This window comes from Macrotis lagotis, chromosome X, assembly GCF_037893015.1.
Source record: "Macrotis lagotis isolate mMagLag1 chromosome X, bilby.v1.9.chrom.fasta, whole genome shotgun sequence".
Taxonomy (NCBI): Eukaryota; Metazoa; Chordata; class Mammalia; order Peramelemorphia; family Peramelidae; genus Macrotis; species Macrotis lagotis.
In genome coordinates, this window is record NC_133666.1 from 88,482,876 (window position 1) to 88,496,554 (window position 13,679).

General features: G+C 38.5%; 1 long non-coding RNA gene across 4 annotated transcripts in view; it reads right to left on the reverse strand.

Annotated features, from left to right (window-relative positions):
* The window catches only part of LOC141496921 (uncharacterized), a 1,073,688-nt gene that overhangs the window by 399,889 nt on the left and 660,120 nt on the right, over nt 1-13,679 (reverse strand). The gene's annotated exons all lie outside the window — the stretch shown is intronic.

A 13,679-nucleotide genomic window follows, 5' to 3' on the forward strand; every position in this document is an offset into this window, starting at 1 on the left:
GGATGAAGCTGTAGAAGCTCCAGCATCAGTAACTGGAAGGACCAGACTTTAGAGAGTAGGAAGCAGTTGAGGAACTGAGAAAGGAAACTGCCAGCAATAGGTTGATGTGAAGGTACAGATTGTGAGGGCTTGGGAGATGCAATGGAGATGAAATGAGAGATGATAGATCACTAGAGTCAAGAAATTCACTGCAATACAATAGGGCTAGGGATCATGTGGAATATGCTAAATGTCACCCTATAGAATTGCTGGAATGGTTCTGAGAACATCATCATCTACTCTGGATGAGCCTTTGGATCGAAAATACCATAAATGTCAAGGATTCAGTAGGTCAAAATCTTATCCTGTTCTAATTAATTAAAAAATAAGAATGGTATAAATTTTTCGTAGGAGATCAATTATCAATTAAATTTCATCACACAGTGTTAGGGCATACAAATAAAAAAAGAAAGACATTTCAGTTGCATATTGTAAAGAATCTTCAGTATGTGCTGTGTATTGTTTGATCCTCCAGAAACCCAAGGCAAAAAATAAAGCCTTCACCAGACCAAAGCAAATCCATGCAGTGCCTTGCTTTCTTTGGTACAGTTTGGAATTGTTATTACTATTTATTGTGCCAAATAGGGAATCATTTTGACAAATAAACATTATATCTAGTACAGAGGATTGCAAAGTGATGCAACTTCTATTTTAAAATAAGTATAACAGAAAGACATATGACATTACAATAATAACCAAATAAATAAAAATTTTAACTTCCATTTGTTTCCTCCATTGTAATGAAATGGTATTTATAATCATAATGAATATTAAACATTTTGAAAAAAATATTAGTTAATGACAATGAATAAAGGTGAAGTCTTTAATTCTGAAATCATTATTTGAGTCATATGTATCATAATAATAATAATCCTATTTATAAATAAACAGACATAAAACCGTTTTAGATCCCAGGTGTGTATGAGCTTAGAACTCAAAATCTCAAAGCTGGGAACAGCTTCAGAAAAAAGGAATACCTGGCCTTCAAGGGAGAGAGATGGTAGCAATGAACATATGAAATTTTCTCCAAAAGTGGGAAGTCCTGCCTTTGAATGTCCCCATTCAAAAAGTAACTAGAACTGATATAATTGATTTGTGAAGATACCTAGAACTTAGAATATCTGATCTGAATGGAAATTTCTAATCATGAATTTGCAGCTAGATGAGGATATATAATATAGACAGTATTGGGAGAGTCTGGAACTAGGACAATGGGAAATGATTAGAGTTTCAAAATGGAAATTTTAGAAGTTTGAGGAATTTAGTACAAATAAGTTCAGGCTTGGGAGTAGCTCTGGAGAAAACTATACAAAATTTAGCAAAATCTTTACAAAAAGGAATGTTAAGTCAAGGAGCACTCTTAGAACAGGGTACATGAGACTTGGAGCAATCTAAAAACGTCCAAATGCCATAGCTAGGAGGGCTCTGGAATGGGCCTTAGAATAGAAAATACTTGAAATGGTAAGGTTAAATGTTTTTATATTTTCAGTGTGAGCTAACCTATTGACCAGTTTTAGGTAAATTAAAAACAAGAAGAGGTTAGGTTTTACCCAAGATATTAGTCATTTATTCCACTTTACTTAATATTACACAGTGAAAAAGCTTTAAAACCCCCCCAACAAACTCACATCTTCACCCACATAGCTAGAACAGTTTGGTGAAAGTGCTGGCTATTTTTTTAGCCAAATGGACTCCCAGAATTCTCAAAAATCTACATAGTGAAACAAATAAAATTCCCTGCTGTCCTTTGGTTCGAACTGTTATTGATATTACTATTAAAGAAGATACTTATAAAGTATTTTTGGCACTCAAAAACAGGGTTTTGTGTTTTGAGGACTTATAAAGGATATAATATAGGTTGTGAAATCATATCAATAATCTATTCATATCATATCATGGATGCACATGTTAAACACCATATCAGATTGATTTCTGATGGCGAGGGTGGGGAGGAGAAAAATTGTAAAGCTTAAAACCTTACCAAAAAAAAAGATTTGTAGAAATTAACATTGTATGCAATTGGACAACAAATGAAATATTTAGATAATTAAAAAATAAAAGCAGCAAAAACAGAAATAAGAATAAGATCTGTACATTATGCTAATAAACCATTAAAATATTTTATAAAACCGTTATAGATAATTGGAAATCGATTTTTAGGGAAAAAAATTGTCTATTCGATGGTATTTAGAACACTGAAGCCCTAGACATTCAGATGCCCTTCGAGGAGATACTTTGGAGCTAGCCTAGATGGTAGAATACAGATTTTCCTAGCCAGGAGTTAGTCCTTCTTCTGACTGTGCCAATGAGCAGTGGAAAGTGAAGTCATAGTAATGGATCAGGAAAGGCACTTTGAACTTACATCTAAGCCTGAAGTCAATTTGGAATTTAAAATCCAGAGCTGGATGCAGTTGTAGAAGCTGGAATGTTAATGTTGGGGGGAATGAGAACACAGAGGCTGGGAGATGCCCAGAGCCTAAGAATGATAATTATCAGAAGCAGTAGGTAGTCTAGTCTTTGAGAAGGGAATGAAGGATTGAGGAGAAACCTTAGAAAAAGAAATTAGACCTAGGAGAACATGTGGAACCTAGCATATGATAAACAGAATTACCACAAACATATATATATATATATATATATAGGTTTTCATAGATACATACATTCATTTGCCTATATCCACAAATGCATATATTGGTGTGTGTGTGTGTTTGTCTTTAGATGTTTACTTATAAAACATTCTGAACCACACATCAAAAAATATAATGAAAACACTGGCTATTTAATGGCTAGACAAAAATACCTAGAAACCAAAAGCCTGTACTCCAAAAGAAAGTCAATTTCATACAATTTATTCTTTGGTAATGACTTCAGTGTTTATCATATTTCTAATTAACACTATAGATTATTTTGGAGGCATATAAAATCGTGTTCGGTATCAGGAACTTCAAAGAGATACCACATTTAATTTGAAGTAATGTGCTCAAATCCCATAACTTATGACAATTTCCATTCTTCATCTGAACATCTCCCTTCTCTCAGTTCTAGTCTCTAGAATTTTGACTTTCTCATTTCGACAGCCTCACTCAGCTCAGGATTCTAGGTCTGAAATTCCTATCAGATTCACACATTCAAGATTATTAATGCCCATCCAGATCAAAAATTCTGACTTCATTTCCATGCCAAATTCAGACAATCAAAATCAGGAATTACTTTCTCACTAGGAAATTTTCTCCATGAACCTCTCAGCATACTTTAACTTTGTTCCCAGAAAAGTATCTAGAATAATTCCATAACATCCAAAACCTTCCCAGGCCTGACATACTTTATTTTATTTCTGCACTCTGCTATGACTTTGATGGTCTACTTTTTTGGTTCTTTTTTACTTATGGAATGTTCTTACAATGCACATGGTTATTACTGTTATTATGTTTTTAAAATATAAATGTTGTTCCAATTAAATATGCCAACCAGAACAACTTAATTCTGCACAAACACTTTATATTATTATTAATATTCATAACATTAACAATCTTCCCCCTAGTAGAACTGCATGGAACAACATTGGATGAACCAGGAAACTTTTCTTAAACAGAGAATATTTTGACTAGTAAAAAATTAGACAGTACTTTCAATATGCCCTTTTCTTTTTGTGGCTGAAAATGTGAGATCTTTATTTTAAAGAATCAGTACTCTGCAATATAAATATTTGAATAAATCATACTCATAAAGTAAAATCTACCTTCTTGATTTTTGATCTGAAACTGCTTAATATGTTGGCAACTAAGAATATGTATGAAAGCAAATCCTGGCCATTTATGCTGCTTTCCATTCTAATGCACTTGCAGAGCAGATGGTTTATGTTGTCTATGTGCTCCTCCACACCATGATCTACAGCATTTTTCCAGACTTCCTGAATCTTTTGCCTTTCCATTGCTCTCTTTGCTTGTAAATACTACTTTCAAATCTATTTGTAAATCTCTCATGCTCTTATCTATTGCTACTACTAGGCTTGAGATAAAGTGGATTAAAAATATCACTGTTTCTGAAAATTCCAGTACCAATTTCTGAATATCTCCCATTCTCCCTCTGTTCTATTCCCTCCCTACCTTGACTGTTGAGCTTGTATATCCTTATTAGACTTCTGTTTCTAGATTTCACATTTCCATTGACTTCCACAATCAAAAACTTTGGCTTCATTTTCTACTCCCGTTGGTGACACTTGAAGGCAAGTCTTACTCCTTAGCAAGGAAATTCTGTATTTGAAGTTCTTTGTCATCTCTAACTTTTCCCCTTGATGGTACCTGGAAGCGCATTCAGTGTTATAAGAAACTTAGGAGCTTGGAAAACCATACATTCCACTGATCTAAAAGTTTTTTTTTAATTTATTACATAGCACATTTATCTTGCTGAAATAATAATCTGCTTTGTTATGAATTATCAGAACCTAGGAGCTTGTTTTTTTCACCAAAAATATTCTATATTTAGCAACACTGAACAAGATAAGCAGTGGTTTTAAACAAAGAAGGAAGTGCATGTAATGACAGATATTTTGCATGTATAACTATGGAGTTTTGTGGGCGTTCTTGGCTAGCCAAAAAAAAATGGCCAATAGTTTAACCTGACCATTGGGCTTGTGGAGTAGAGAGCATGAGAACAAATGTTTTAAAACCTCATCACTTGGCTAATACATACTAAATTATTGTTATGAAAAATTTTCTTTCTTCTCTTTTTTAAAGAATTAAGTAGAACTTATAAAATCAAAGTTGTTATTTATGAGATTTTCCATTCTCTGGTCTCTTCCAGGGTAAATGATTTCCGTTCTTAGAGAACTATGATACATGGAAGCTCTGAGGGCACAATGGTGATGATTGTTTGTGCTGTCTCCTCCCTCTGATATCCCTATTTCTGAGAGCTCTCCTCGCTCCCTCATTCCCTTCTCCATTTTCTTTCCTCCAATCAAATTGCCTTGGACAATTTCCGGTTGTCTTTGACCACCTCTCATTATCTTGGTTCTAGTCTCTCCCAGAACTGACATTCCTGTTTCTACACCATCATCGGCATCTAGATTCTGGATATTTCCATGACCTCCCTGATCTAACGTTGTCTTTTCACATTTCAGTGCAAAATGCAAGATGGAAAAGGAGGACTTGCCTAGTCCAATAAAACATGATTACCCAAGAAATTATGTAATGTAGGTTCTAAGGCATCTCAAATGTTTCCTTTCTATATGGCACCTGGAAGGCCAGAAATTCAGTGATTTAAGAACCTCAAAGACATGACAATTTTGATTGTGAAGTCTTGCTATTCTATGATGTATCTAGTTTCTCTTTTTAAAATATTTGAAAATGCACATTGGTGGGGAGGCTAAGTGGCACAGCGGATAAGAGTGACGGCCTTGTAATCAGTAGTACCTGAGTTCCAATCTGGTCTCAGACACTTAATAATTACCTAGTTGTGTGGCCTTGGGCAAGCCACTTAACCCCATTGCCTTGCAAAAAAAAAACCTAAAATAAAAGAAAAAAGATAATGTACATTGGCCTTAATGATAGAATGCTTTTTAAATATAAGGTATATATTTTATTAGGCCATTATAAACCTAGCTTTGTAGAGTCAATAATACTATATATCTATGATCAATAATAATATCACTAACTGCATTTACTAAATATGTTCTATTGTGCTGGGGTTTGGGATTAGGTGTGAAGTTAAGCTAGCCAAAAAATAATCAGAACTTTCACAAACCTTGCTGGTGATGTGGTTGAGGACATAAGATGTTTTTTTATAAAGCTTTACCTCTGTAATATCCTTCAAATTGGAATAAATAACTTCTTGAAGATGTAACGATTTTTTAAAAGATCATCATTAGATTATATTATAAACTAGAATAAATTATTAATATCATTCAATTACCTTTTTGTTTTTAAATCATCTGGTACTAGCAAACATTTTGGCCATATAAGAATCTATAGGAAAATAAATTGGTCCCAAATATGCTATTTTTCATCCTACGGCCTTTTCCAGAACAGATAATTTCAGTTCTCAGAACCCTCCCAGCTAAACATTTCAGGGTTTTAAGACATTCCAACTATTGATCTTGTGTGTTATTAAAGCTAATACTCAATATTCTATCTCTTTGTAGAAAAGTTGTCCTCTACCACACACTCTCTGATCCATGGCAGCTCCCAAAGCTGATCTTCTACATGAGAAAATTGTAATGATTCTGACAACTTCCACTCTTAGCCACTGAACAGATCACATTCTCTTGGTTCTTGTCTCTCCCAAAACGGATATTTCAGTTCCTCCAGCTTTATTCTTCCCTGGTAGCTGGATTTGAAATTTCCTTCAAGCTCAGCCAAGAGCTGCCATATATAAAATTCCGACTTTATTTTCCACTAAAAATTGGAATATTTTGACGAGGGTGGAGACAAGATGGTGGAGTGAAGGCAGGAATTCCCACACACTCTGCTCCAGACCACTACAAATACTTTTCAATAATGACTATAACCAAATTTTAGATGGTGGTATCCATGGAAAGACTGTGCAAAACTTTCCAGGCGAAGACAACTTGGTAAATCAACAGGAAGAATCTTATACCAGGATTAGAAAGTAACAAAGTGCAGACTTGGATGCATCAGAACAAACTGGCTCCAGTCATCCAGTCACAGCCTGGGTTTGTGAGAACAATGGCAATTTCCAGAACTGCCAAGCACAACTTGCCATGTCAGCAGAAAAACTCTGCTACACCAGAGTGATCGTGGAGTCCAGTCTAGTACAGGATCTCAATGTAGAGGAACCCCAGGAATCAAGAGCAGGCCTGGGGAGTGAACTGTAAGGGAGCCAACTGGCAGCTGTTTCCACAACACTCAGCCCACAGAAGGTAAGGGGGTCAAGGGATACTGCAGAGCTTTCATCCTCATCTTTTTCACAGGACTCTGTAGTGTTGCCCATATTCAGATTCACATCACATTCAGGGATCCAGTCTCAGGAAAAGGAACTCTACTGTCATAGGAGAGCAGGGAACCTCCTCACAGTTACACACAGAAGGAAGTGCTTGGAGGTAGCCACAGAACAGAGCAAAGGCCCCAAAAGCAGTCAGAGTCTCTCATAAGACCTTGGAGGAATTGAGATCCCTGGGTAGTATCCCTGAAGACAACTGCAAAACCTCCAGGGGAAGATCAAATTGTACACTCAGAAGATAACAAAGTCAAAGCATTTGTATCCAAAACATCCAAGAGGGGTGGCTAGGTGGCACATTGGATAAAGCATGGGCCCTGGAGTCAGGAATACCTGGGTTCAAATCCGGTCTCAGACACTTAATAATTACCTAGCTGTGTGGCCTTGTGCAAGCCACTTAACCCCATTTGCCTTGCAAAAAAAAACCCACTGAAAACATCCAAGAAAAAATATGAATTGGTCTCAGGCTATGGATTTTGAAAATCAGCTAAGGGAGGTAGAGGAAAAAACTGGGAAGAGAAATGAGAACAATGCAGGAAAATCATGAAAATTAAGTGAGTAGTTAGGTGAAGGAGATACCAAAAAGTACTGAAGAAAATAACATGTTAAAAACTAGTCTAGGTTAAATGGGGGGAAAAAAGTACTTCAAGAGGCCAACAAGGAGAAGAATGTCTTAAAAATAAGAATTAGTTTGATAGAAAAATAAATACAAATGTTCTTTGAAGAAAATAATTCCTTCTAATGTAGAATGGAACCACAGGAAGCTGAAGAATTTGTGAGAAATCAAGAAACAATAAAACAAAATCAAAAGAAGAAAACAAAAGAAGAAAAAGTTAAATAACTTATTGGAAAAAAAAAAAAAACAATTGACCTGGAAAACAATTCCTGAAGAGATAATTTTAAAATTTTGGGGTTATCTGAATGTCCTGACCAGGAAAAGTTCCTAGACTTCATTTTTCAAGAAATTCTTCAGAAAAATTATTCTGGGGGCGACTAGGTGGCAGAAAGGATAGAGCACCAGCCCTAGCATCAGGCATACCTGAGTTCAAATCCAGCCTCAGACACTTAATCATAACCTAGCTGTGTGTCCTTGGGCAAGCCACTTAACCTTACTGCCTTGCAAAAAGCTAAAAAAAAGAAAAGAAAAATTATCCTGATATCCTAGAAGCAGATGGTAAAATAGATATTGAGATAATTCAGCTATTAACTCCTGAAAGAGATGCCAAAATAAAAAAGAAATCCTGAAATATTATAGTCAAATTCCCAAACTCCCAAGTCAAGGAGAAAATATTGTAAGCAGCCAGAAAGAAACCATTCAAATATCAAAAAGATACAGTCAGGATAACACAAAATTTAGCAGCATCTACACTAAGGGCTTGTAGCATTTGGAATATGATATTCTGGAAGGCAAAAGATCTGAGATTACAACCAAGAATCAACTATCCACCAAAAGTGAACATTCTCTTTTCAGGGGAAAAGTTGGACATTCAATTAAATAGGGGACTTTCACACTTTTCTGATGAAATGCGTAGAACTGAACAGAAACTTTCATCTCCAAGTTCAGAACTCAGGTGGATGAAAGATAAAGAGGGTGGATGGGAAGGGCAAGTCATGAAGAACTTAATGATGTAATCTCCTTCTTTTTCTATAGGGAAGATGATAATGATAACACATATAAACCATGTCATTTATTAGGGCAGTAAGAAGGAGCATATATAGATAAGGCACATCATGAGGGAATTGAACTTATAAAGTTGGAGTATAATGGGTGAAAAAGGAATGAACTAGGAGAAAGGAAAAGTACAAATAGAGTGGGTGACGTTATTTTACGTAAAAGGGGCAAGAAAAATCGTTGGCAATAGAGTAAAACGGGGGAAGGTGAGGAGGAATTAATGAGTCTACATTCTCATCTGAAGTGGGTCAGAGTGGAAATAACATGCACTCAATGAAGAAATTTATCGTACTATAGAAGAAAAAGGAGAGTAAAGGGATGAAAGAAAGGGAGCAGGGGAAGGGAAGGGTGTTTGTAAGTGATAGAAGAGAGGGAAGATTATGAGAGAAGGAGGACCAGGGGCCGCGGACCTCGAGGGAGGGTCACTGGGAGCCCCTCGGCCCCTGCCCTGGCCCCTGTGGGGGCCCTGACGATGGGAGGAGGGGAGCCCCGCGTCTCCTTGGAGTCTGTCACCCCAGAGAGGAGGGCCGGGAGAGGGTGTGGCTGGGGCGGGGCCACAGCCCGGGCTCCGCCCCATCCCGGGGCATCCTTCCTTGCACTCCCCAGGGAGAGGAGGGGTCACCTGTGGCAGCTCAGGACCGGGTGGCCCCACATTGTGGAAGAGGCGGACTGGGGGGGGACCCTCTCCCTTCTCTCCTGCCCTGGGGTTTCTTCAGAGGCAGAGAAGCCGAGAGACTGGATCAAGGTCAGGGGCGTGTAAGTGGCAGAGCCAGCACTGGGGCCCTCCCCCACCAGGGGTCTCTCCTCCCTGGCCTCTGCCCAAGTGTCCCAAGGAGGGAAGCCTAGTTCCTGTCTCTTCTGGGTTCTCCTTCGGCGTCTTTTCCTCTATTTTCCCCTTGCCTTCCCTCCTTCCTCTTAGCTCCTGTCCGATGCTCGAGGATTCCATGTCTGATCAGCTGCTGGTAGTGGTGGTGTGAGCTCCGCTCCCCTTCTCCCAGTTCAGGTCACGGAGGCCCCAAGATTGGTGGACTTGCAGCCTGTGGGGCAGCTGCCCCTCTTAAGTGGTATCCAGGGTCCTGAGAAAGGTCAGCTGCTATTGGGTACTGGAGAAGGAGGCGGGGCAGTCATGGCAAGGTGCAGCCTTTCTTTTGATAATTTTATGATCCTTAGTAGCTCCTCTCTCCAAGACACTGGATGTCTTCTTTCTTTCCTATACAACATCCTGTAGTTCATTTGTTTTCCCCTAAAGAAAATAAAAATCCATGACGAAAGAAGACAAAGTGAAAATTCAGTAAATAAAATGGGGCAGATGTTCGACTTTTGAAATAATACTTCATTGAATTTTGTCCCCAGATTTCCTCCCGTACTCTGGAAAGACTGTGGTTGTTCAAAGCCCAGGCTGTAGTGGGGCTGTGTCTTTTTCAGCAATCTATAAAGTGCTTGCAGTAATTGAGAGAGTCCAGGAGAAAGAAGTACAACATACCTTCAAGACTGTGGTAGCCTCAATGGTATACTCCTTGTGAAACTCCTCAGGCACCTAAGCCCTTGCATGAACTACCAGTTGAGAGACCAAGATTTGGTAGTCTTTGTTGACCTGACTTGCCCATATCATCATCCGGGTCCCCCTAACTTCCCGCACTACACTGTGGGTCGGGAGAGTGGGGAGGGGTGGCCCAGCACTGGCCCAGCCGGGTCCAGCCCTGAAGAACCGTGCCACCAACAATTCTATGTGATTGGAATACCAGATAAGTTGATCTTCCCCCTATCAATGTATATGGGGTTATAGCCTGTGTTGTGACCTCATAGTTTACTTGGGAAGAAAGATGAGCATAAACACTGATGAGGTCAACTTCTTGGTATATAGATACTTGCAAGAGTCAGGGTTTTCTCGTTCAGCATTTACCTTTGGTGTAGAAAGCCATATCAGCTACTCTAATATCAATGGTGCCATGGTTCCAGCTGCTGCTCTGATTTCAATCATCCAGAAAGGCCTGAAGTATAAAGATGCAGAACTCAGTATTAAGGACAATGTTACATTTTTTAAATAAGGAGCATTAGAGTCTCTGTCCCTGATCGATGCCATGAGGGGGGACAGGGATGGGGAGGAGGGGGGAGGAGGAGTAGAGGAGGAGGCAAGGAGGAAGAAGAAAGGGAAGAGAGGAGGGGGAGATACAGAAGGTGAAGGTGAGACTGGGAGGGGGAGGAAGGGGAGGAGGGAGAAGGAGAAGGGGAGAGGAAAAGCAGGGAGGAAAGAGAAGGGGAAGTGAGTCAGGAAGACAAGGAAGACAAGGGGAGAAAAAGGAAGGGAGGAGGAAAAAACAGGAAAAAACTTCCATGTTGAAGGAAACACTAAGAATATTAAAGATCAAAAATAGTCAGTTGTTCAAGACATGAAACATCCCCATGAAGCTATAGAAAAAATAGCCCAGAATGTTATCGAATTAAGAAAGAAAAGTCTCATTTGCAAAAAATACTGCATGATGATCATCAACTAAACTGATGGAAAGAGTGTAAACTTGACCCAATAATGTGATTTGGACCACAGAATCCAGCCCTCCTCAAAGTTGTAGATGATGCACATAGACAAGAGAACTGTAATTTTAAAACTATTAGCCCACTAGGAGCTTGCATTCATCTCCAAAACCCTGCTGAAAGGACCTTCTCCTTTCCTTTTTTTTTGTGGCAACCCCAAAGCTGAGCAACTCATTCGTGACCTGATGAAAAAGTGGATAATCATGTCAGATTTTGAGTGTGAGAAGTCTGATGTCACAGACAGAGTGGCCTACCACTCAGAGTTTCCAACAGTCCTCTCAGCCTTAGCAATAGACAAGACAGTTGTGATCAATACTTTCATTGACAGGATAGGCATAGAGACAGTGCTGCTTATTAAAAATAACTATTTGGCTTGTGAAGTGATGCAAGTTCAGGAACTCCCCAAGAACTATAGCAAAGATTTCATTGCCTGTGGGGATGAAATATTTGAGAATCATTATTCTTCATGTGACAAATCACGACCTACTTACATAGGTGATGCAGAATTAGAATTAAGTCATTTGGAGAAAGAAATCGAAACTAAAATGCCACAGTTGTTAGCAGTTCGTCATCATCTGTCTTCACTTGAAATGGATGTCATGAAGAATCAAGAAACTGTTAATGGTGGTTATGAACATTTAAAAGAAATGAAGACGAGAATAACTGCTATGACTTCAGAATGAAAAGATCTTAAGGATAAAGATAAAAGTCAACCAGTTGATCTCTCCGTTCTGGAAGCAGAAGCCGAGGAAAGTAAAAAAAAAATGAGAAAAGACACTGAGGAAAAGATAAAAGCTCAAAAGGAAAAATAGAGAATGTAAGGCAATGGAAAATAGATGCTGAACAGAGACATTTAGAATTTAAGTTGAAATATAATCATATTTTAGAATTCATAGATTCTCTTATGGAAGAAAAAAACTAGGCTGCTGTAGAAGTGAACATCCAACACCTATCTGTGTGGCTTGAGCATCACCTACAGGTTCCCCAAGTGCAAAAAGAAGAGCTGACCTCAAAAAAGAAAGAACTAGAGAATGACATGGTGCTGGCCAACTGCATCTGCTCTGAGCTTGTAGGAGGTACAAGATCTGCCACGGCTCTTGGTGAAGAAATGAGGGTGTTAAGAAACTCTATACAATCAGAAAATGATTTTTAAAGCAATCTAGAAGTAAGGAAGCAGTGCCAAGAAATAAAAGAACATTGTCTTTACCTACAGGATAAAGTGAAGAATTTGAAAACCCTCATTAAAACACTGGATGAACTATCAACCCCAAATGATATAATGTACCAGAATCATAGAAAGAGGCTTTCTTTACAAAGAAAATTGGACTTTCACAGCTTATTATGTCAGTGGGCCTTCTGTGGGCAGTTTTGCTTGAATCACCAAAAGGAGAACCTTTCTCTAATAGTCCAGCCTGGAGAAGGGAGCAGCATTGCTTTCGACATGTAAGCCTTCTCAGGAGATTACCATCATGAAACTCTTCTTTCTTACTTTGTGGTACATCACAGAATCACCTTTCAGATGTTTGGATGCATTTGATATCTTCATGGACCGGACCCATAAAAAAATTGCCTTGGAAATGATCCTCAGGGTAGCACATTCCCAGCAGCACTGCCAGTTCATCCTGCTGACTCCACAATACATGACCTCTCTTCCTCCAAGTCCATTAATTGAAAAGACCAGATCTTGAAAGTGCCCAAATAACCCTACCTTTCCAAGCACTCAGGTCAAAATAATACTGAATTTTTACTTAAATGTAACAAGACCAGCTGCTTGTTGTGGTGTTTTTTTTGTTCTTCTTGTTTTTCTCAAAGTGTCAGCATGGTGTTTTGTTGTTAGTGTTTTTCTCAATGAGTCTGCAGTGGTAATATCCAAAAATGTCCCTACCAGGAAAAACAATATTTAATATAGTATTTTCAAGAGTCATGATGGCAGAGTAGCAGGAAGTACCAGATAATAATGCCAACAAACCATATTCATAAAGATCCAGAAAACACATCAGGCTGGAGAGTGGATACCTCAAGAATCTTGTCAATTTACTCAGGAGAAATTCCTCCATGGAGTGCCACCCTTAGTTGGGGACACCTCCAAGAGAGATGAGGTCAGGCCTAGGGAATAAATGCATCCTACAGGATCCACATTAGGACAATGGTGGATGCCCTCTCAAAGGGATGGCTAATGAAAGATCTATTAACCTGTATAAGATTTGGTTTGAGAACAAATTTTCAGCCAAAACTTGGAACTTTTGATTACTTAGAAAGTGATGGAATTTCATTGAATATTCTCCCCAAATGAATTATTGGCAGTGCTAAATTCTACTTTATTCTCAGTTTTTCTTTCCTCTGCTTATCTTTTGACACAACATCCAGAGGAATGGAACTTTAATCTGCTTTTCTCTCTATTAGGGACTTACTCCTTTATAAGGATACTTGATATGTGTGAGCCCAATTAGCAAATTAGAATAAAACATTTTTGCATTGTTAC